At 38.0% G+C, this 24,580-nt stretch overlaps 1 protein-coding gene across 4 annotated transcripts in view; it reads left to right on the top strand.

Annotated features, from left to right (window-relative positions):
• The window catches only part of Col8a1 (collagen type VIII alpha 1 chain), a 149,359-nt gene that overhangs the window by 44,888 nt on the left and 79,891 nt on the right, over positions 1-24,580 (top strand). The window contains exon 1 of one of the 4 annotated variants that reach the window (XM_048803463.1): positions 14,809-14,827. The exons of the other annotated variants lie outside the window; for them this stretch is intronic. The gene's annotated coding sequence lies outside the window, so the exon portion shown is untranslated. Of the gene's footprint in view, positions 1-14,808; positions 14,828-24,580 lie in introns of those variants that run through there. 4 annotated transcript variants of the gene reach the window in all.

Raw genomic sequence — 24,580 nt, 5'->3', positions numbered from 1 at the left:
GAGCTTATCACTCATTTCAGTCCAGTTGTCCCTCTTTGTTCTATTGAGATGGAAAGTTTTTAGATCTTAATAACCCATTTCTCATTGCAATTTGCAAATTGTCAGTATTTGTATTAATAAGTGAATCATTTCTTAAGGTAGAAATATATATATATTTTTTAGAATGTCTAAGTCTGGCACCATGTAGAGTGATTTTCTGAACAGGAATTATGCTTCCATTACCTAATTGCAAAGAGTTGCCAAATTTTAAAAAGGCACTGGGAAGGGGAGGCAGTGCAAGAATTCAAGCGGACCTCTAGGTCTCGCTCTTAAAAGAAATGGAAACATTTTGAGGGTTGGGTTACTGTGACCATATTATCATCCTATTTATTGGTGTGATTGCAGTTAAAAGGGGAGAATGAAAGCCACTGCTTTTCTCCCTACTTTCTCCAGTGATACTTGAAACTGAATTACTCTATTCATAAATATAATCTGAGTATCTTGTAGATTTTAGCATCTTTTAAAAACATTAATATATTACTTTAGTGCCTCACTCTGAGGAATACATAAAATTTATTCTTCATGTGATAAAGACTTAGAAAAATGACATCAATCAACTAAAATGAAAACTGAGATAGTAAGAAAACAAATAAATGCAAATAATGCAAAATGTGACATTCAAAACCAATTCAAAACACTCCTAATTCTCTCTTACTGTCATCAAATGTTGAGAAGAGGAATAAGAATGTATATGCTCATGGTGTGCCTCACATGTGGGAATCTTCCAAATGTCACATACTTTAAACTCTAATTTGAATGTTATGTGCAAAACCATGACACAATAGTAATTTAGTCACATTCTACTGGATAAAAAATTCATATATAATTTTACATCCTTGCTAATCTTCTTTCTCAGATGCCTTCATGATCTTACAAATCTGCCAAATTAAAAATGTGTCAATGTGAAGTTAAATGAGACTTACCCTTCTCTTCAGTCTATATTATGATGCCAATATCCATAGGCCCGCAGGAAGGGAAACAAGGTCTCCAGAAGAGAACATTAGGAGCAAGTGAACTGAACAAAACAGTGAGGGACTCCTGCTCCATGTGTTCAGTGTGACCCCCCAAATGACGTTGGCTGACCTCTATAACTATCATCTCTGAAAGTCCACAGGCAATGTGGAACCACCTAGCAGCAAACAGATCCGTAGTTTCCAAGTGAAATAAATGGAATTTGAGCTATGCCTCCATTGCTTAAAGCCTTTTGATATTAGAAAAGTCACTGAATTTCAATTCTTTTAGCTCCCATCTCCTAATCTATAAAATATTGATAACAATTACATAGAATTGTAAAGAATTGTAAGGCAACAGAAATAATAGCCACTTTATGCACTGTTAAGCATTCTGCAAATTTTTGCTGTTTCTCTTTGTTCGTGGATGTGTGTGTGTGTCTGTGTGTGTGTGTGTGCGCGCGCGCTTGTGTGTGTGTATGCATGTACTAATATTGAGGACTAGAATATTCTAAAACTTTTACATTTCACAAATGGAGAAAGTTCATGAGATGATTGCACTCTGTGGATAAGGTAGGTGTGGGAGGCTGTGGCTGGGTGGCCAGCAGCAGATGTGCACACAGAGCACTAATGAATACACATACTAGTGCTTCTAATGCCAGTCAACTGCTTACAGATATACCTTGTATGAACCAGGAAAAACCTCATACTATCTTTATTCAGGGTTCAAGTTGAACATCTGCATTTCAGTGAGGCTTTGGTGAGAAATATAATAATCTTTTAATAACAACTAACAATACAGTGGTCATAAAAATAAATGAAACCATGTAAGTGAAAGCATAGCAAATGTTTGAATTTTGATAATTTGCAAATAATTGTGCAGCCACTATCAAAATAGTTCTTTACTCTCTGCATCTTCTAGACTTGATGATTTATTTTACCCATAATTTGTCTCTTAAGGCAGAACAGCAGAATTTGATTTGCTTAAGATTCTATCAACCAGCTGTTACACACACCAGCAGCTCACCAATATGATCATGAATATTCAAAATCCCAGAAAGTGCCTCCCAAACCCTAAAAGGAAAAAAAATGTTCCAAAAAGCAGTAGAAAATTTATAGATATAACTGTATGTTGTCTTCTATATGGTAAAAAGATCTATTTTTGTTGTGTATAGAAATGCTTACCCACTCTCAAACTTTTCAAAATGATTGTGTATCTGTTTCTCACTGCTGCTGTAACAAATGAACACAAATTTAGAGGCACAAAACAACAGAAATTTAATATTTTACAGTTCTGGAGTTTGGAATTCCAAAACATTCTTACAGGCTAACATCTTGGTATCAGTAAGGCTACATTCTTCCTGTAATTTCCTGGGAAAAATTCAATTCCTTCCCCTTCCCAGCTTCTATAGACAGCTTTCTTCACCTTCACAATGCATTTCTACAATCTTGGCTTTCATGTCACATCTCTTTTTCTACCTCTGATCCCCTTGCCTCCCTCTCCGAAGCACCCTTATGATTAGATTAGTTCCACCCAAACAATCCTGGATTGTCTCTCCATCACAAGATCCTTCACTTAACTATATCTTCAAAGTCTCATTTGCCATTTAAAATATCATATTCATCCATTATGGGAATTGGGATATGAGTATTTAGAGGGGGTCCATTATTCAACAGACAGTTTTTTATGCTATCATTACTTCTTCTCTGAAGAAAATAATGCATTAGGAGCCTAAAAATTTTGTTCCAGTACACCCAGTGAGCCATGGCATTGAACTCTGCAATCATGATGTCCAATTCTACTTAAGTTTGTGTAAATCTCTCATAATTGTCACTGTGGATATTTTAGACCAGATATTTCTTTGCTGTAGAAATTTACACTGAACATTGTAGGAGATTTAAAAATATTACTTAGCCTTTCACTGGATACCAATAGCATGCCTTCCCCACAGTCTGACAACCAAAAAATGCCACCACACAAAGCCCTTGGTGTGCAAAAAAACACCCTCAGTAGAGAACCACCATTCTAAACAGAAAGCCCAATTACTATAATGACCTCGTAAAGGGCAATAACTCTGAGAAGACAGAAGATTCAGCAATATTAATCAATGGCTAATCTTAAGGATGCAGATGGAAGTCATTTATCTCAGCATTGTAGGCTAAATTTATGAGTAGTTTTATTTATCCAAAAGATAAGAGAGTCAGAGTTAAATCATCATCTCTGGCACTAACTCAGTTCCACGACACGTTCAAGTGTGGGATGACAGAGAAGGCTGTCTATTCTTTGAGCGTCAAGTTGAGTGATGCTTTAGTATGCAGCATCTCCAAAGACTGAGCCCCTCAGGGACAGGAACCATGTCTCACTGACTATTTTCACAGACCATAATCTCCCCATATAAATCCAGCCTCCTTTCCATTATACTATGATAGGTTTCAAACAAAGGGTGACAGTGTTTCTAAAAACTCACAGGCCAGGCCCTAGAACTCACTTGTTGCTTAATTCCCTAATTTAATATACTGTTCACTTCTTTCATAATCTTTTGGCCATTATTTACTTGGTATTTGTCTTAAAATTGACTTGCTTTTTTAAACATAGATACTTCTTTAGCAATAATATACATGGAATCATGTGTTTTAGAATGCTATTGTAATTCTTCTAAAATGCATTAAATTAAATGCAGAACTATAAAATGCTTAACTGGTGTCCATGTGCCATTTAAATATATTTCACCACCAGATGCTCACACAATACTTTGAAAAGCACTGCCTTGGAGGAAACCAACATCAGCAAAAACTCAACTTTTTGATTTTTAATTTTTAAAAATGTCTCTGTCATCGATTTAGCTTCCTCACAGATGAGGGAATGTACAGCACAGAGAATCACATCGCTCATAGAGAGATGCTGGAAACTCTCACAGCCAGGGAGAAGACCTCAGGCCACTGTTCACATACTTCCCGAACAACCTGCCCTTCCATCTTTCTTTAAATTACGTATTAATTAAAATAAACATATGTTTGGAGCTAAAATTGTGAAAATGAATGAGAGAGTGTGGCCAAAACACTGAGCCCAGAGGGCCTCCTAAGACAGGTAAAGCCACAAAATGTTATCAAAGAGAGTTCCAGCATTGGAAGGGACATGAAAGAGGTAGCAAGTGACAATATCCTCAGACTGAGAGTTGTGATACCAGGAAGTCTTACACAGTGTACTATTCCGTTGTTGTGTGAGCTTGGGCAAATCACTTTGCTCTAGGACCTACCTAGGTTCATCTCCAGAATAAGAACATTGCAGGTGGCAATCATCTAGCATTGTACATGAATCAGCAGCAGCAGCAGCAGCAGCAGCTGGAATCATGTTAAAAATGTAGAAATTCAGGCCTAATCTCAGACCTACTGAATCAGAATCTGCCTCTTTTCAAGAGCCCCTTGTGAACCAGAACACATTTTCTAACTATGTTTCCAACACCTCAGACCATTCTGCCAACTACCTCCAACCACCTTTCATGGTGCCTCATTCTAAGGGCAGAATTAGTAGTTCGAATTAATTTCTGGAAAAGCAATACTAATCCAAACCTTCTCTTTTGACAGATCAGGAAACAGAGAGGGAAAGCAAACTCTTTAAAAACACACAGATAAAAAAGAACAGAGCCCAGATTTCACTATTAGTTTTCCAATATGGTTAATTGTACTGTTTCAAGAGAACATTACCACAGTGGTAGACTAAAATTGTCAAGTATGAATGTTACAACAGATGAATAGCAATGACTTTCTTCTCATGGACAAGCCTTTTTTTTAATTTTAAGTTTAAAATGACTGCTCTTTAATGAAATTATGTTTTTCCTGGAGGTCCTTAGAAGGATCAAGTTACAGAGCCTCTCATTCCTCTTGCAGGCAGTGGGAAAGCCTCTCTACTCCGGCCAGATGCTGGCTCCCCCTTTCCTCCCTCTCTTACCACTGGCCCCTGCACCCCCACACACACACCACCGCCACCACATGTGGCTCAATTATGAATAACAGCAGAAACCATGAGTGTAGGATGATCACAAGCCCAGCTTTAATCAATGACCCTTTAACATACCAGCATTTACCTTGTCTAATTTCGGAACTTTCCCTAATTTAGACCCAAATAGATCAGACAGCCACAGAGGAACGAGTGGGTAGGAGAATAATGTCATGGCCACATATAAACAATTTCACCAATACTCACAAAATCTGATGAAAGGGACATGTGTATATTTCCCCAGTGAAAGTGTCTTCTCACCTTGAGACAATCTTTCATTTTGTTCCCACTTCTCTTTTCACTATTGTCATTGATGGTGACCAAAAACAAGGGAAGCTGGTCCTACCAGAGTTAGGAAGAGTAACAAAATCATTTGGACTAACAACTGAGCATACTCCATGTAGCTTAGCAAGTTGTGTACCTCAGTTTACCTCAAGACTATTCAAGTTTTGTGTGAGAAAAAAAGTTTTAGTTGCTGTATTAAAAAACAAGGAAAAAATTGCATAATGCCATATTGACTCTTTGAAAATGATTTGCTCCTCCCTTGTAGAATTTCACATGAATATCATCAGAGAATCATCAAACTAAACATACAAATCAAAAGTTGACTTTAGTATTTTTTTGATACTTGAAAAACTTAAATTACTTTTATCACTCTTTGACTCTCTGCTTCTTGTAAATCTTTGTAACTTTGAGGGATTCTTTGTTTTTAATCTCTTTGTCTTATACAAAATTGCAGGACTTTTTTTTTTTGATAGATCAGCATTCTTCAGTGTGATGAGATTGGGTGGTTTACAAAGTTTATCCAAATAATAAAAATATCTAGTATGTGAATAGGAAGCTAAGAATTGAGTGAAATACATCCTCCCTCTTCTCAAGGAACTTGTGATGGTTGGCAGAAATAGAAACTTCCATGGATCTTTATAAAAGGTGTAGGGAATATAATTAACATCCTCTCTCCCCAGTAACAGTTGTTAAGAACACTCATCTTAAACCACTCATCTGTCTTTTTTTTTCAATTATTGATGAAACAATATCTTTTTTATTTATTTATTTTTATGCAGTGCTGAGGATTGAACCCAGTTCCTCACACATGCTAGGCAAGCTCTCTACTACTGTGTTACAATCCCAGCCCCCACTCATCTTTTTTATTTTATTTTAATTTTTTTGGTACTGGGGATTGAACTCAGGGGCACTCGACCACTGAGCCACATTCCCAGCCCTTTTATTTAGAGAAAAGGTCTCACTGATTTGCTTAGTGCCTCACTGTTGCTGAGGCTGGCTTTGAACTGGAGATCCTCTTGTCTCAGCCTCCCAAGCCACTGGGATTACAGGCAAGGGCTACTACAAACCACACATTGTAAACCATGGGCCATCCAAATAATTAATAGATTTTCATATCAAGATTCTATAGCAGTGTTATTCAATAGAAATATGAAATCCATATATGTAATTATGAATTTTCTGATAGTCACATTTAAAAAGTAAAATTAAACAGGCAAAATTAATTTTAATAATATATGTTGTTTAACACAATATGTCTGAAATATTATCATTTCAATGTAGTCAAAATAAAAATTGATAAGATATTTTACATTAGTCTCCACAAAGCATGTTAATATTAAAAGAATGGGAGAAGATGGCTAAAATTTAGAAAAAAGACTAAAGTTTTTAAACTATTAAAAAAGCCATTTTCAATGATAAACCAGTGTAAGTCTTAAGATAATTGAATCAGCATGGCTTCTTTTATTTTTCTATCAATAAATCCCCAGAGAAAACTAAAGATTTTTCTTATCAACAGTACCTTATTCTATGGATGAGATTTACAGCTCATGATCAGGTTTCTCCAAAAAAAAAAATTAAAATTCTTAAAAATCAGAAGACCAGAGAAAACACCTAGTTGTGCACGCTCTCACTCTCTCACCCTCCCTCCCATTCCTCTGTCCTCCCTCCTGTTTTTATTTCTATCATAGCACGCCCATAATTTGTAAATTATTCCTTTATGTAGTTGATCTCCTTTTTCACGTGCATCCCACAGAATATAAATTCCACAGGACTAGACCAAAAGGTCCCTGACCCGTTATACCCAGAATGCCTGTCCCCTGTCTAGGACACAAGAATCGCTGAATATTTGTGAAAGGGGGGGGGAGTAAGGAATAAACTAGGACAGTATAAAGATAATGTGCTTTGTTATTAATAATGCACTCTAGTTTCGAAATATTTTTTGTCCTAATAGGTAGAATAAACCAAGAGAGTAAACACATCAGAAGTTTTGCTTCTCTGACACTTTCCATTCCTGCATGTTTAAAAATAACTTTTTCTTCCAGATGTTCTCAAGATGAACAAGACTTAGAACTTGTCCAGGTTCTACCTTCAGGGCTAGGGAGGATCTGCTGGGGGCTCCTACCACGGGCAGCCTGGACCAGGGAGAAGTGGTCTGAGAGTCAGGGTGTTTTCAGCAGGAGCAACAGATAGCTGAGTCCATAGGAGAGCTTGAAGCAGGTCAGGGAGGGATAGAAAGCAAAGATGGAAAAGCAGGGCTATAGGAACATCTCTCTGAGGGGAAAGCAGAGGGCCCAGCACCACTGAAGCCCTGTCTGTATTTGACCAGTGACTGGCAGTGACAGAGAGACTTGACTGCCAGGTTCCTGCACAGAGACATAGAGCAACCCTTCATCAGCTCCCAGGACTATGCAGTGAATGCGCCATCATAACAAAAACTAAAACCAGCCAGACTCACACCAGATTCTGACCACCAGACCTCAAGGTCCCAACAAAGGTTTCAGAGATGGGGTATTTTAGAATTCATGTGACAGATGTAGGCATAACTGATTCAGATCTATTTTTTCATACTTTCATCATCTGCCTTCAAACCCACGTTTTCCTTGAGTTTTTGCATTTTAAAAAGGGTCATTTGTCATAAATTAGTTGGTTTGCTACATCCCTACCTAAAATATACAAAAATTTAAATAATGCCCAAAAGACCACATTGACCTGACCTATAAAATAGTCCCTGTTAACAACAAAAGACATTAAAGGAGTAGCTGCTATAAAGAAACTTTGAAGATGATTAAATCTGCTAATACATGTTATATGTTTATGACTCAGAGTTGAATTAGTCAGATTAGGAAGTTAAAAAGCAAACAACCAAATTGTTTAAAATTCTGGCATTCCCCTAAAGAGATGGGGGAAGCTGAGATAAAAGTATGTTTTAGGAAGTTAATTGAAAATGCTTTGGCACTAAAGAGGTGGCTTAAGAATCTTTCAGCACCTAGGAGCAACTCTAGCTTGAGAAATATACAAGTCTAACAATGAAGGTTATAAATTCTCACTACAAAAAAAAAAAAAAGATAATCCAAAAACCTGAGATACGTAAGATTCAGTGCAGCCACTTTCATGCACAAGGCCAGTTCTCTCAGATACACACCTAAACATTGCTTCTTTATTCTGAATTTATATCCCTCTTCATGCCCAACTGTATTTCCCCTCTTACTGACAGCACTAGGGCTACTTGGACAGCTCTAAATACAACATCTAAGTAAGAGAAATGCCAGATATCAGAGAAGGATCTAAACTAAGTACTCAAGACACTTATTGATTGAAAAAGGAAAGTCATAAGCTCTCACTCCACTGTCAGTGTACACTCTGATGTAAAAAAAAAAAAAGGTGAAGGAACAAAAATCTGGATCTTTGCTCACTGGAACTAACAGTCAAACTGGAGAGAGAGAGAGAGAGAGAGAGAGAGAGAGAGAGAGAGAGAGAGAGAGAGAGGATTCACAGTTAAAAGCTAAACCATTTCATAAAATACAGTACAATAGGGCTGGACATGTAGCTCAGTGGCAGGTCATTTGCTTACATGCTGAGGCCCTAGGTTCAATCCCCAGCACCACAAAAAAGAAAGAAAAGAAAAGAAAACACCAATCTTCCAACTTCTATCATGTCACTCTGTTTAATTTTCTCTATAGTACTTGTCGCCATCTGAAATCACCTTGTGTATTTGTTTGTTGTATGTTTATTCGTTTATGTCTCTCCTGCCGGGGTGTATGTTTTAGGTGGAGGAATTCTATGTGCTCCCAGTGCCCAGGAAAAAACATTAGTTGAATGATAAACATCAGTGTTAATGATGAATAAGATGTCTCACCCCCAGTTGTATACCATTGAGTACTGAGATGCACATAATATGAGCTCCACACATTCGAAGGGGAGTAGGAGCATGAGGTTCTGTGGTTAAGGTAGTTTCCATTGAAGAAGGAAGTCATTAAAGGTAAGTCAAATTTGAAGAAGTGGGGACGTTCCTTTGCCAAAGTGAGATGGAATGGGGAAAGCAGAAACAAGTACTGGTAGAATAGTTATAGCTAGCTCCATGTGATAAATGATCAAAACTAAAATTCTCCTACACAAAACCGCAACTGCATTAATAATAGCAATCACTGTGTCACATATATTCAAAGACTACAGTCATAAAAGAATCCTCTTCCCCTTCTCTACTACCCGAGAGCCAGTGTCCACATCCTAAAGTCTCTATATCACTCCTTCTTCTTTCCCTCTCCTCTACTTACACCACCAATGACTTAACCAAGCTGTCATTAACATTTACTTCAACCATTGCAACTGTCTCTGACTGTCTTCAATGCCCCCTATCTACCTTCAACCCTTGATTTCTAGTCCCAGTTCTGCCTCTAGTTGATCCATGTGACCCTGGACCAATAAATCACAACTTCTCCCTGCCTCAGTCTCACCTCTACAGTGAGGAACTGGGATGGGTTAAAATCATCTCCTCTGTTCCTTCCTACTCTCATGTCATGGAACCTATGACATTTCTTTTTTTTTTCTTTTTGATTCTTTTTTTTTATTATTAGTTGTTCAAAACATTACAAAGCTCTTGACATATCATATTTCATACATTTGATTCAAGCAGATTATGAACTCCCATTTTTACCCCGTATACATATTGCAGATTCACATCGGTTCCACATCCACTTTTTTACATACTGCCATACTAGTGTCTGTTGTATTCTGCTGCCCTTCCTATCCTCTACTATCCCCCTCCCCTCCCTTCCCCTCCCCTCTCCTCCCATCTTCTCTCTCTACCCCATCTACTGTATTTCATTTCTCTCTCTTGTTTTTTCCCCTTTCCCCTTACTTCCTCTTATATGTAATTTTGTATAACAATGAGGGTCTCCTTCCTTTACCATGCAATTTCCCTTCTCTCTCTCTTTCCCTCCCACCTCTCATCCCTGTTTAATGGTAATCTTCTTCTCATGCTCTTCCTCCCTGCTCTGTTCTTAGTTGCTCTCCTTATATCAAAGATGACATTTGGCATTTATTTTTTAGGGATTGGCTAGCTTCACTTAGCATAATCTGCTCTAGTGCCATCCATTTCCCTGCAAATTCCATGATTTTGTAATTTTTTAGTGCAGAGTAATACTCCATTGTGTATAAATGCCACATTTTTTTATCCATTCATCTATTGAAGGGCATCTGGGTTGGTTCCACAGTCTAGCTATTGTGAATTGTGCTGCTATGAACATTGATGTAGCAGTATCCCTATAGTACGCTCTTTTAAGGTCTTCAGGAATAGTCCTCTGCAAAACCTAGCCCTGTACTTTAGACAGAAGGATGATCAAAGGCACTTCCTGTTAATGTAAATTGAGTTGCACTTTTCAGATAATCCTATTGAAAATTTTTCTACAAAAATTCTTTGTACATATTCTTTCTTAGAATTCTTTCTTTGTAGATATTTCTTTCTAGGTTTTACCTTCTTGAACACATTTACACTCTCAGCACAAGGTTTTTTCCATTCTTAACCAAAAGTATAATTGGTTCGTTTTCCATTGCAAGGAAAACATCTATTTCAAATAGTTTTTAAATCATGTTATTAAAAATGGAATTAAATATCATTCTAAGCAAATATATCCCCCCCTCTCTCTCTCTCACACACACACACACACACACACACACAAAACACAGACACACATTTATCTTACACGTTTGAAGTGTAAACAATCCAGTCATTGTGACTTCAGAGTCATGCTTAAAATGTGTGTTCAAATTGCTGAACATCAATGAAATAATTAGATGAATTTAAAAAATAATAAGAGCAGTGCTTCCCAAACACCAATATGTACCTGAACCACCTGGGGGTGCCATGAAAAGGCAGATTCTGCTGCAGCGAATCAGGAACGGAACAAGGGCTGAGACTGCATTTCCAGTGAACTCCCAAGTGACATTGAAGCTGCTACCCTGGGAATGAAGGTGTACATACACAAGGGAACCTCAGAGACCACTGTGTCAAACACCCTGTGTTCACAGGTGAGGGAAGCTGAGGCCCAGACTTGTGGAGGAAGGGGTGTGCCCTGGGTCCCCATTAACACTCACAGAAGTGGAAGCAACACAGGCACACATACCACCCAGCTAGGAATCATGGCTGCCCCAGGCCTTGTTGCCCAGGTAGATATAGATGTGTACCCTCACTCTGCTGCAGCCCACATGGTGGAAGGAGCCACACTTTTTAGAAGAGCAGCAAGTTTCTCACCACCTCCTACCACAGGAGAAGGTTAATCCTCAAATGCCACCTTTCCCATTTATTAGTCTCTAAGGCTTACCTCCAACCCACCAAGGAACAAATCAGGAGGAATATTGCTAACTTTGTTTAAACTGCTTTTTTTTTCATTTTACCACAAATTTACCAAAACCTTGAAAGAAAAGATAACTGTGTTCTAATTTTCTTAAACCAACTGTACTGTCAGAACATTGCTGAGGTATCCTTTGTAACACACACACACACACACACACACACACACTCCTGGTGGCATGTGTGCTGGGCATTGGACCACATTCTACTTACTTTATGAAAGTTTCATGTCTACAAACATTCAGGCTGTCTGACTTGCACTTAGAAAGTTCTAGTAGCTTCCCATGTACAGGCCTTTCTGGTCTTTCCCTTATTGCATTATGATTTTGTGTCAGGCTCAGATGATCAGAAGAAATAATTTATAAGAAGAAAGGCAAAGCAAGAGAATTACTGAAGCAATGGAATGGATTTCTTTTCCTCTGGTAAGAACCAGAGGTCACTCAGCTCCTGAGAAAGTATCTATAACCATACCAAAGTTCCTGGCTTAGGAAACTGGGAAACAGAGCCCTGGTTTCCAGTTTAGTCTATTAAGAAAAATATCAGCCGTGAATTCAATTTGGTTTCAATTTACTTTTCACAAAACACATACACAGTGAAAGATCTTGGGTTTGTGTTTTCCTTTCTACTTGCAAATTTTACCCCATTGAAAACATGAAAAGAGAAAAATAATGGTGCTGACTAGAGCCAAACATAATATGGGTGGACACAGTACAAAGTTTCCCTTAAAAAACTCTACCCCTAGACATAATGAGTGAGATTTTTTTCCTCAATAGAAAAAGAGAGCTTGTCCTCTAGCAGTAGAGCATTCGCTGTCAAATGGACACAATATGTGCCCAGGAGGACCTACATTCTTTCACTTTTTGGAACCCCAGACTCTGTAGGACAAAAGGGGGCAATTGGAGTAAGCAGAGTGGTCACTAGGTGAGGATGTTATCCTCCTAATTTTGTCCTCCTGCAAGTAGAAGCTTAATGAAATTAGGGGTCCTTTCTCTGTCTGTGAATCCCATGGCACTGTAACCTGTGGCACTTAAAACCTTATCCCTATACTCTTCTACCCTGTTTTGTAAAAAATCCTCTCAGTTGCCAACTTCCTCCTAATTTTGAAACCCTAGAAATCTTTATGTTTAGATCTGGGAGATCATTAGAGAGCATCTCCCAAGCATGTCTGACTGTAGTGAAGTATTAATATTACTTAATAACAGACAGGGCCAATACCTTTATCCACAATCTCATACTCTTTTTACTATAGCAGTTTTACAGTATGAAAGAACAACTTGGAAAGTACTTTGATATTACTAAGACCCATTACTGTTCTCCACACTCTCCTCCTTCTATTGTTCAGAAGAAGTCTATTATGGAAAGGGAAGGGTCCAAGCCACTAACTGTTTAAACTGCGAAGTTGTCTCCTGTTAGAGTCTGTAAACAAGTCTGGATGACGCCTGGCAAAATGCCAGAGGGAGTGGTTTGAGAAGTAACAAAAGGGAGACGTTAAGTATGGAGATTCCTTATTGGTTGACTGATGTATCTAGTTTATGCTAATTAGATAAGCTGTGTGGAATGTATAAATATCGCTCCTGTCCTACAATAAACGGCTCCTACTCCTGCTGTATCAACGTACACAAGTTGTTGGTCACCCCCCGGTTATTTTGCTGCAGCCAGACTGCGGCAGTCTCCCTCATCATGTCCTTTCAAAGTCCTCCACTTACTCTCCCAGCCCTACCCTACATCAATAGTGTCCACTATCAGAGATTCTGAACTTCAAGTTAGGCATTGCCCTCTCTCTACCTCTGTCATAAAATGCAGATATCCCCAAAGAAATGAAACTTTAAGTCATTAACATATAACTCTGTGTTTGTTAGGAAGACAACTTCTCTCCACCATGGGTGAAATAGGGCCCTATTTTGAGTATCAGAAATCTCCAAAAAGAGAAAAAAAGTGTTCAAAGCAGAAAAGTAGTATGCCCAACTTAACTTGCTTCACAGTTTGACTTAAGCCAGTCTTTAACCATATTTTAAACATCATTGAGATGGCATAATAGAGAAGCAACAAAATTCATATAGAGCCTAGCTGCTTCTAGTAACTATAGCTACGAAATGACCAGTGCCCAAAAAGATTATAAATAAACAAAAGCTGTCAATCCCAATTGAATCAAGACCTTTTTCTGGTTCCAGAGGAAACGCAGTGGGGATTTCAGTTCATGTAAATAATAACAAAGATGATGATGATGATGATGATGATGATGATGGTGGTGGTAGTGGTGGTGATGGTGATGGTGACAACAATGACAGGTATGCTAGGTTCTGTTCTAAGTGCTGTCATTCATTTATCCATCCATTCATTCATTCAACACTTATTCATTGACTCCTCTCGGTGAAGACACTAGAGATTCAGCATGTTAAAAAAAAATCTATTGCCTTCATGAACCATGCATTCTAGTGAGGATGCAGGAATATAGCAAGGAAACAAGTAGATGCATGATACGTCAGATGCAAAGATCTATGGAGAAAAGTAAAGCAAGGTAAAGAAAACAGGCATTGTTGCGTGGAGTAGCTTTTTTATAGACATAATCCAGGAAGGCCACAGTGTAGAAATGACATCAAACAATGACCTAAAAGAAATTAGGGAGTAAGCTATGAGGATTTCTGGGGAAGAATGTTCAAGCAGAGAGAACAGCCCATGAAAACCTCCTGAACAGGGAGCACAGTTGGTGTGTTTGAAGAACAGCAGAAAAGCTAATGGGGGCAGAGCCTGGTGGACAAGAAGAATGGTAGAAGCTAAAGTCAGAGAGAGTCCTGGTATTCTCAACATTGCAGGACCTTGAAAACTATCATCAGGCCTTGGCATTCACAATTGGGAGATGGGAAGCCACCAAAGGTGCTGAGTAAAAAGTGTTATGATCTGACTCATGCTTTAAAAGAATTCTTCTGGAGCTGGGGAAATGGCTAAATGGTAGAGCAAGTGCTCAGCATGTGTGAGGCCCTGGATTCTATCCCCAGAACCAACCAAAAACTAGAAGAAAATTTATTCTTTATTTAATTACTTTGTTTATTCTTCATTTAATTTATTTAATTACTTTGTTTAGATGGGCCTTTAAAATGGAAGTTTTAACAGGTGCTATATTAAGTTATTTAAGTCTCATAGGTTATGAGACTTGTACTCTTTCCCATTTAACAGATGACATACTGAAGCAGAGAAGTTACACAGATGGTGAGTAGCAGAGCCACGGTACAGCTGGCTCCAGAGGTCATGCTTTTTGCCCTCTGTGCTCTACGCCTCCTCAAGAATGAAGCCAAATTCTGAAGCAAGGAAAATTGATGGAATTATTATTGAACAGAGACCACTAGGGGTTATTCTAATTGGGGAAAGAAACATAATTTTCCTTCATTCTGTTTTCTTTATTGCACAAACTATTTTGTACTTTGCAGACAATGAGTCAGAAACACCAGGCTTTGTCACATGCTAAAAAGAAAAGTCTATTTTAGGTTCAAGAGTATTAGTTACTAGCAAAACCTACTAATGTCCCAAGTACCAGAACTGTCATTAGCAACACTGGAAAAGGGCCTTGTGCACTTCTTTGCCCAGCCTGCCAAGCGCTGAGTTCAAAACAACGTGGAAAGGACTGAGTCACTCTGTCAATATTACTCTTTAGTGGTTCTCAACTCATTCCTAGACAACCTAGGTTTCTCCAGGGTTGTTGTTTTTTGTTTTGTTTTGTTTTTCCTTTTTTTTTTTAGTTTGTACTTTTTAAGAAATTTTGTTCTAATTAATTATGCATGACGGTTGAATGAATTTTGACACACTGTACACAAATGGAGCACAACTTCACTGGCTATACATGATGCAGAGTCACACCAGTCATGTAATCATACGTGTATATAGGGTAATAATATCTATCTCATTCCACTGTCCTTCCCAACCCTATATCCCCTCCCCTCCCCTCACTCCGCTCAACCTCTGCCCAATCCAAAGTTTGTTCATTCTTCCCAACCCACACATCCCCCATTATGGATCAGCATCCGCTTATCAGAGAAAACATTTGGCCTTTGTTTTGGGGATTAGTTTATTTCGCTTAGTATGATATTCTCCAGCTCCATCCATTTTCTTGCAAATGCCATAATTTCATTCTTCTTTGAGGCTGAGTAATATTCCATTGTGTATATATACCACATTTTCTTTACCCATTTATCTGTTGGTTCAATAGTTTAGCTATTGTGAATTGAGCTACTATAAATGTTGATGTGACTATATCACTGCAATATACTAATTTTATCCTATTTATGTAAAAATATAGCTTTTTACTAGTATTTTACATCACAATTTTGATAATTCTAAAACTGTGGCACATCATAAAAGAAGGTAATCTAGTGATTTTTCATTTTGTTCAAACATTGTGTTGAAAGGATTTAGTGAAAAATTTTTTTTAGAACTTTCAGGAACCAGGCATTGTTATGGTTTACATGTTAGCTTATGGGTAGAAACCTAGGAGCGGGATAGTTAATCAAATGGTGGTTCCATTTAAAGTCTTCTGAGGAATCTCCATAGTGCTTTCCATAGTGGTTGTACCAATTTGCAGTCCCACCAACAATGTATGAGTGTACCTTTTCCCCCGACATCTTTGCCAACACTTATTATTGCTTGTATTCTTGATAATTGTCATTCTTACATCTTAGAGTAGTTTGAATTGCATTTCTCTAATTTCCAGAGATGTTGAACATTTTTCCATGTTTGTTGATTGATTGTATTTTTTTCTTCTGTGAAGTTTCTGTTCAGTTCTTTAGCCCATTTATTGATTGGGTTATTTAGGGTTTGAGTATTAAGTTTTTTTGAGTTCTTTATATAACCTGGAGATTAGTGCTGATTCTGAGGTGCATGTGGTAAAGATTTTCTCCCATTCTATAGGTTCTCTCTTCACATTATTGATTGTTTCCTTTGCTGAGAAGAAGCTTTTTTAATTTGAATCCATCCTGTTTATTGATTCTTGATTTTACTTCTTGTGCTTTAGGAGTCTTGTTAAGGAAGTCAGGTCCTCAGCCAACTTTTCTCCTATTAGGTGCCTACTTTTTCTTCTGTTAGGTGCAGGTTCTCTGTTCTAATGCCTAAGTCTTTGATGCACTTTGAGTTGAGTTTGTGCAGGGTGAGATATGGAGGTGTAATTTCATTTTGCTACATATGAATTTCCAGTTTTCCCAGCACCATTTGTTGAAGAAGCTATCTTGTCTCCAATGTGTGTTGTTGGCACCTTTGTCTAGTATGAGATAACTATATTTATGTTTCTTCTATTCTGTACCTCAAGTCTACATGTCTATTTTGGTGGCAATCCCATGCCATTTTTGTTACTATAGCTCTGTTGTATAGTTTAAGGTCTGGTATTGTGATGCCTCTTGCTTCACTCTTCTTGCTAAGGATTGCTATGGCTATTCTGGGTCTCTTATTTTTCCAAATGAATTTAATGATTGTTTTTTCTAGTTCTATTAAGAATATCATTGGAATTTTGATAGGAATTGCATTAAATCTGTATAGCACAGTTGGTAGTCTGGCCATTTTGACAATATTAATTTTGACTATCCAAGAACATAGGAGATCTTTCCATCTTCTAAGTTCTTCTTCAATTTCTTTCTTTAGGGTTCTGTAGTTTTCATTGTAGAGGTCTTTCACCTCCACTGTTAGATTGATTCCCAAGTATTCTTTTTTTGAGGCTATTGTGAATTGTCTCCAGTTATTTAAAGCTGGTAAAAAAGTTCTCTATAATTTGTGGGGTTTTTTTACTTTAATTCTTCTCTTTAATTTTTAAAAATTAAATGCCTGGTTTATTCAACTCTTTTGTTGCTATGACCAAAAGATCAATTAGAACAATTAGAGGAGGAAAGGTTTACTTTGGGGCCCACAGTTTCAGAGGTCTTAGTCCATAGATGGCCAACTTCATTCCTCAGGGTTCCTGTGAGAGTGAACAACATGGTAGAAAAATGTAGTGGAGGGAAGAAGTTCAAGACATGACACTAGGAACTAGAGAGAGACTGCACTCACCAGGGAAAAATATATATCCCAAAGGCATGCCCCCAATGACCCACCTCCTCCACCTCCTCCAACCACACCTACCCTGCCTACAGTCACCACTCCGTGTGCCTATCAAGAGATTAGCACTCTGTTTGGGTTCAGGCTCTCAAAACCCAAACATTCCAACTCTAAACCTTCTTGCAATGCCTCACAAATGAGCTTTTGAGGGACACCTAACATGTAAACCATAACAATACCTGGTTGCTGAAAGTTCTAAAAGAAATTTTTCACTAAATCCTTTCAACACCATGTTTGAACAAAATGAAAAATCACTAGATTACCTTCTTTCATGATGTGCCACAGTTTTAGAATTATCAAAATTGTGATGTAAAATACTAGTAAAAAGCTATATTTTTACATAAATAGGAAAAATAGCTTGTGGAATTATAACTACATATACATAAATAGTTATGTAACAAAAGTTGTACCGCAAGCATAATGTTTTTCTTACTTTTTTTAAAGATTGTCTAAAATTTTAATGAATTGAATGAATCCCATCAAACAACCAAATACCTATCTCAGCTCAAAAAAAAAAATTTATTATGTGACTTACCACTTTAAAGGAAAGCTAGATAAGTGTTATGTATAGGATCTTCTATAAAAAATTGACAGCCCTGTTGAGAAGACAAGATTTAAATATATTATAACAAAAAGAAAAAGTTCTATAAAGACAATAGTTAATAACAAGGCTGAATTAGGTGTGGCAGCAGCCTTTGCTCTGGGAGCAGCTCTTTGAAGACCTAGACTTCCTTAGCACTCACTTCTTTCTATCAGTCAGATCTCTTCCATTTTCTGAGCCTTCCAGACTCTGAGCAGCCTGGGTTATTTTACTTTATATTATTAAACTTCTGAACTGCCAATCTGTGTCTTGTAAAATTCATTCATACACCTCTAAGGGTGTTCCTTCTCTTACCCAGCTGGAGCCGCTAACTGATGAAGTAGGGATTTTGATTGCCTTGAGAAAAGAGAGCCTGGGTCAGGCAAATTTAAATGTGGATCTCATGGACAGGATGGCAGTTCAAGGCCATGTACCCAGTGGTCAGCCTCCAACAGCAAGAAGGTACTAGATGCCTGGGGTTTTGGGAAATTAGATATTAAAAGTTGGAATAAGAACCCAGCAAGGAAGGTGTCCTTCAACTTTAACAGGCAGGGCTTTATATCTCACAAATAGGTGACAACTTCATACCTTTTTCTTCTGGCTTATATACTGTATTGCTTATAGCCCCGACAAAACAAGGTAATAAGAGAGTAATTTGATTCAAAAGCCCAGTTTCCCATTAGAGTCCTCAAGTAGTTCTGCTGCAAAGTCAGGTTGGGGAATCACTGCAAAGAGTTTATTTATTCATTTAACAAATTTATGGAGCCCCTGTTATGGATTGAGGAGGCCTCTGAGGACCCAGCTTCCATCATTTTGTAGGAATCTATGCTATGAATTCTCAACTACTGATTTATGCTTTTGGGAACTCCTCACAGTGGTAAATAGAGGGTTTTTAAATATTCTTTCTCTATCAGAATTTGCATGGTGCCCTCTCCTTAATTGCAGAATTCGAGTCTAGAAGAAAGGATTGCAGACAACTTGATTTTATTTATTTTTCTCTTTTATTATGCTTTAATTATTTGCATGCTAGGAAAAATTCATGCTATGGCATTTTTATGAATGTCCTGAGAGAGCTATCTATCACAGTACTGGTTAAGAAAACACAATACAGGACAGATCACTTGATTTATATAGTCTACACACACACACAAAAAAAAAACATGGTTAATGTTCCTAAATTGAGATGTCAAAAGTTTACTTATTCACAAGAAGCCAAGAGATGGTGTTTCTATTCGTGAAATAAATAAACTCCTGTCCCAAGTATGATCCTTTTAGCTGAATAATGGACACAGTAAAAAAATGAAAAAAGTTTTATTTATTCAATTCAATTTTATCACTTTCCCATGATAGAATAAATATGAGGCAAAATAATCAATAATGCCTGTTTTGAAATGTCAAGACATTTTTTTTCTCAACATGTACTGCACTTTTGTATCTCTTTCTTTACTATTTTTTTCACAAATATATTGGGCATTTTAGAAAAAAGATACAAATTGTATGGTTCCTAATCATAAATATAATAAACCAAGCAACAATAATTTGCAAGTTCAATAATTGCTGCAAATTCAGGAAGAATATGTAGTCTCTACACACACTTTGGAAAAGAAAAGGATAATATAGTCTTGCCCTTCCCAGGAACTCTCCCCACTCTCCCAACAAAAGAAAACCCACACAGATTTGTGTTTGCACTTGCCCTCTTCAGCACTGGAAAAATAGTGACAGTGTGAACTTTTCACAGTCACAAAGCATGTTAATCATGTTCAGGACTTCAAATTTCCTAACATAATCTTATTTGAAAAAACAAGGAATTTTCTCAGTGAAAACCAGCTTTGTTTCCAGGGTGGATTTTTTTTTCTCTCTCTCTCTCTCTTTATTTTCTTACGTAGGTCCCAGCTAAGGTGAACTGGAAGCTCAGAGTCATTTTCCCAAACAAAAGGTACTCAACCATACCTAAGGAAAAAGAGAGAAAAATTGCCCAGCCCTGAACAGAATTGTTCAGCATTAGAATTCTAAAACTTTAAACACATTTTCAGGGTCGTTGCCTGGTGTCCTTATAAAATGTCCTATGTGTTTGAGCATGGTAAACAGTTCTGACTCCTTGGTGATTAGGACTCTTAAGTATGGTGTTTGTCATTTACCTTCACTATAGAACAAAATGACTCCAATTCAGTCACTCTGGTGTGCATAAATACTTAACTCATCTTTCCACCTGATCTTTTCACATCTGCAATGATAGACTTAGTAACTATTTAAGATACATAAACTTGCTATTTGTGGAAAAATTGGCTTTTTTTGGAATCACTGCAACAGGAACATTCTCATATCAAGTATCAAGGAAGAGAGCTAAGTATAAGGAAGTAAGGGAGCTGCACCAATCTTGTTGGATGATCAATGCCTTGGATTTATTTTCTAATGTGTTTTTTAAATGTTTAATTGTCCTTGTTCCAAAAGCATTGAGGTCAGCATACAATGACACAGACAGGGTGGTAAGATAAAACAGATTTTTTAAAAGTAAAGAGGAGTTTGGGCTGCGGATGTGGCCCAAGTGGTAATGCGCTCGCCTGGCATGCGTGGGGCGCTGGGTTCGATCCTCAGCACCACATAAAAATAAAAAATAAAGATGTTGTGTCCGCCGAAAACTTAAAAATAAATATTAATAATTCTCTCTCTCTCTCTCTCTCTCTCTCTCTCTCTTTAAAAAAATTAAAAACGTAAAGAGGAGTTAAATGGGAAATAGCATACCAAAAGGAGCTGGAGGAAGGGGCACACCCAGCATGCATCAAGACAGGCTGCACAATTGTGGGAGGCAGGCCATAGACTAGGGCCTGGCCTTCCTTGCAGATCTTGTGAACGGGAAATGTGATCAGTTACAAACACAGACAAAATTAACCTCCTGGTCATGACCAATGCTAACACAGTGGGAGGGTGAAGCTGCACTCCAAGGAGATTTATATCACAGCACTTTCTGGGCAGAATCACCAAGCCCTCAAGCCTACCTACAGATAGCACCAGGCATTGGTTCAATGTCACTTCCAACTGGAGGGCACAGTCTGCTTTCTGTTAGTGCTGAAACCAGGGAGCTTCACACCTTCATGAGCTGTACATTACCTCTGACTGTAACTATCCCTCACTCCTCAGGGCATGCATGTGCTTAACTGTCTCCCAGATTGGGAGATGTGTTTAGGAAAAGGTCTCTGAGCTGTGCCTTGCTTCCTTTTTATTTTGGTCTTGATTTGTTAGGGTTTAGGGAAGTCAGAATATCTACATGATTGGGCCAGAGCACTACCTAATTGGGGCATTTCAAGAAAGAAAATTGGAGAAAGCACCATCAATCAAGAAAAAAAAAAAAACACAAGAAAAATAAAACTTATACTAAGCACAGATACTACTCTAAGATTGTTTCATTTCATTAATTCAATACTCTCAACAAACCTCTGAGATAGAGACTATTATCTATTTTGTAGAAGTAATACTGAACCTCAGAGAGGTTAAATGACCTCCTCAACATCACATAGCCAGTAAGTGGCATGGTTGGGATTTGAACCCTGTATTAGTCAGCTTTGTGTCACTGTGACCAGAATAACCAACAGGAGTACTTATTATGCCTCATGATTCATGGGTCTTAGTTCATGTTTGACCCACTCCATTTCTCTTTTCTGAGATGGGGAAGAATATCATGGTAGAAGTGCATGATGGAGGAAAGCTATTTAGTTCATGGAAACAGAGAAACTGAGATTGAAGGGACCAGAGAGAAGATCAGGCCTTCCAGGGCATTTCCCCAATGATCTACCTTCTCCAACTAGTTCCCACCTTCCAGTAGTCCATTTGACTATCAGAGCCCTCATAATCCAGTCTTTTTACCTCTGAGTATTGCTGCATTCCCTAACACTTGACTTCTTGTCCATTAAAAAAAAAAAAGGTTAAAATGAAAATCCCAGAGTATTACCTGCACAAACCCTACACTGTTCCCAGTCCTCTTCTCAAAGACATTGCTGCTTAAATAGCGAGCAGGCATCTGAGGATGCACTGGGCAAGTTCTGACCTAAAACTGGAGACGACCAAAGATGCCAAATGCCTCAAGACAGTCTGTGGTCAGAGATATAACTTAAGAGGAGTGTCTGTCCCTAATTCCTTATTTTTCTTTCATTACTGGGTCTCAGTTCCTTTTTGCCCACATCAAAAGCTAAGATGCTCACTTCTCTAACTTGGCCCATTGACTTGCCTTGCCAGAAAATCACCAGCTTGAATTATTCTGATGATAAAACCTTCCGCCTGAGGCTAGAGCCCACTTCCTCCACCCTTCTTTGATCTCTGCAGAATTTTTCTTTTTTGGAAAAACCATACTGGCAAGCACACCAAACTCCTTCCACATACTTGAGATTTTACAGTGGCTTTTTTGGAACTCTGTTGTATTTTACATGTCAGTCGATCTCTGCTGGATGGGGCCCCACAAGGACCTGTTGACACCTCACAGCAGAATTTCACAAAATGTTCTAGGAAGAGATAATTTTCTAATTATAACACCAAATTCTGCTTATGAAAGCATTTTCCGACCACTCCATTTCCAGTGGTGGGAAGAGTCTGAGAGTGAAATTATCCTAGGGTGCATACTTTCTTTTCCTTTCTCCAAGTCCAATTCATTTTTTTTTCTTTTTGGTATTAGGAAGTATTACCTAGAAAATGAGGCTTGCTTTCCAAAGGCTTACCTGAGAATGCAACCTTAAAGAAATGTTATTTTTTTCAGACTCACACCTGGAAGCAATGGAACCAGGGCTTATCCCCTGGACCAGCTATAATAGAACCCCAGAGGAATATTGCCTGTTACTTTTGGCCTCCTTGTTCTGTTCCTTCACTTTCTGGACAGCTCTTTCTCCAGCCACCAGTTAGAAAGGCAGCTCCCTCTCAGCCTTCAACATGTGGTTAAGCTTCCCTTTCAAAACAACCTTCCATGATAAGCTGATCTCAAACAAGTGGGGAATTCAATGGTTACCAGAGATTGGGAAAAGTGAGAAAAAGGAGATGGAGAGAGGATGGTTAATGAGTATCAGGTGCAGCTGGACAGAAGGACTTACTCTCATGGTCTATAGCACAGCATAATAACTATGGTTGACAACAATTAGTTTGATTTTTGGTGCTCCCAACACAGAGGAATGATATGTTCCTGACATGATAATATGCCAATTACCCTGATCTAATTATTACACATTGTATACATGAATTGAAAAGACACACTTTACTATGTGTCAATGTGTGTGTGGGGTGTGGGGTGTGTCTGTGTGTGTGTGTAGGACCCTCCTCTGATCCATTATACCAGTATTCCCCAACTCTGGCCTGTGGATCACCTGCATCAGAATGACCCTCAATCCAGAGGCCTGAATGTTACCAAACTTTCAGAAGATTGTTATGCACACAAAAGTTTGAGAACCTCTGCTCTAACCTGAGTTAAATCTCATCATTATGGTAATGGACCTGACCTGTTGAATGTCTATCTCTAATGGATCATGAAGCTGTCAGTACAGGGATATAGTTGCAGAGCTTGCACTCTCTGACTTGTAATAGTTGCTCAATAAATATTTGCTCACCCACATTGAAATAAATCAATTTTTCAGAGCTGTTTTTCTTTCTTAAGGAAGGAATCCTCAATTTCAGGAATTAACTTAATTTCACTTTTTAGAGATAGCAGTACAGCAATTAAAAGACATTTATATGAGGAATTTAGTAAAAGTCCAGTACCCAGTCAGGTGCAGAAGTGCACACCTGTAATCCCAGTGGCTCAGGAGGCTGAGGCAGGAGGATCAGAAGTTCAAAGCCAGCCTCAGCAGTTTAGCAAGGCCTTAAGCAACTTAGCAAGACCCTGTCTCAAAATTTTAAAAAATAATAATAATAATCTTAAAGGTGTTGGGGATGTGACTCAGTGGTAAAGTACCCTTGGATTCAATCCCTGGTACAAAAAAAAAAAAAACCTCACAGAATTCTCATACATCTTTTAGTATTAATCTGACCTTTTATCTTTTATCTATTCCATTTGACCTTTATGAACACTAGCAATGTTCTGGATAGAACACAGACATTATCAATAACTAAAAGTTAATTTTTACCCAGAAGATGAGCCTTTTTGTATAATGTTTTTTGAACGACTTAAGAGCAAAGCTTAAAACACAAAGAACTTTCACATAAAAATTCAGTTAAAGGGAGTGGCACATAAGGAAATCCTTTTTACTCACAACTCCATTTTCTCATGCATAAAGAGGGCCTGACTCTTAGAATTATGTTGGTGTGAGGATGGGAGAGATCTCAGGACAATATGT

This window comes from Marmota marmota, unplaced genomic scaffold (assembly GCF_001458135.2).
Source record: "Marmota marmota marmota unplaced genomic scaffold, marMar, whole genome shotgun sequence".
Taxonomy (NCBI): Eukaryota; Metazoa; Chordata; class Mammalia; order Rodentia; family Sciuridae; genus Marmota; species Marmota marmota.
This window is presented reverse-complemented; position numbering and strand designations above follow the sequence as displayed.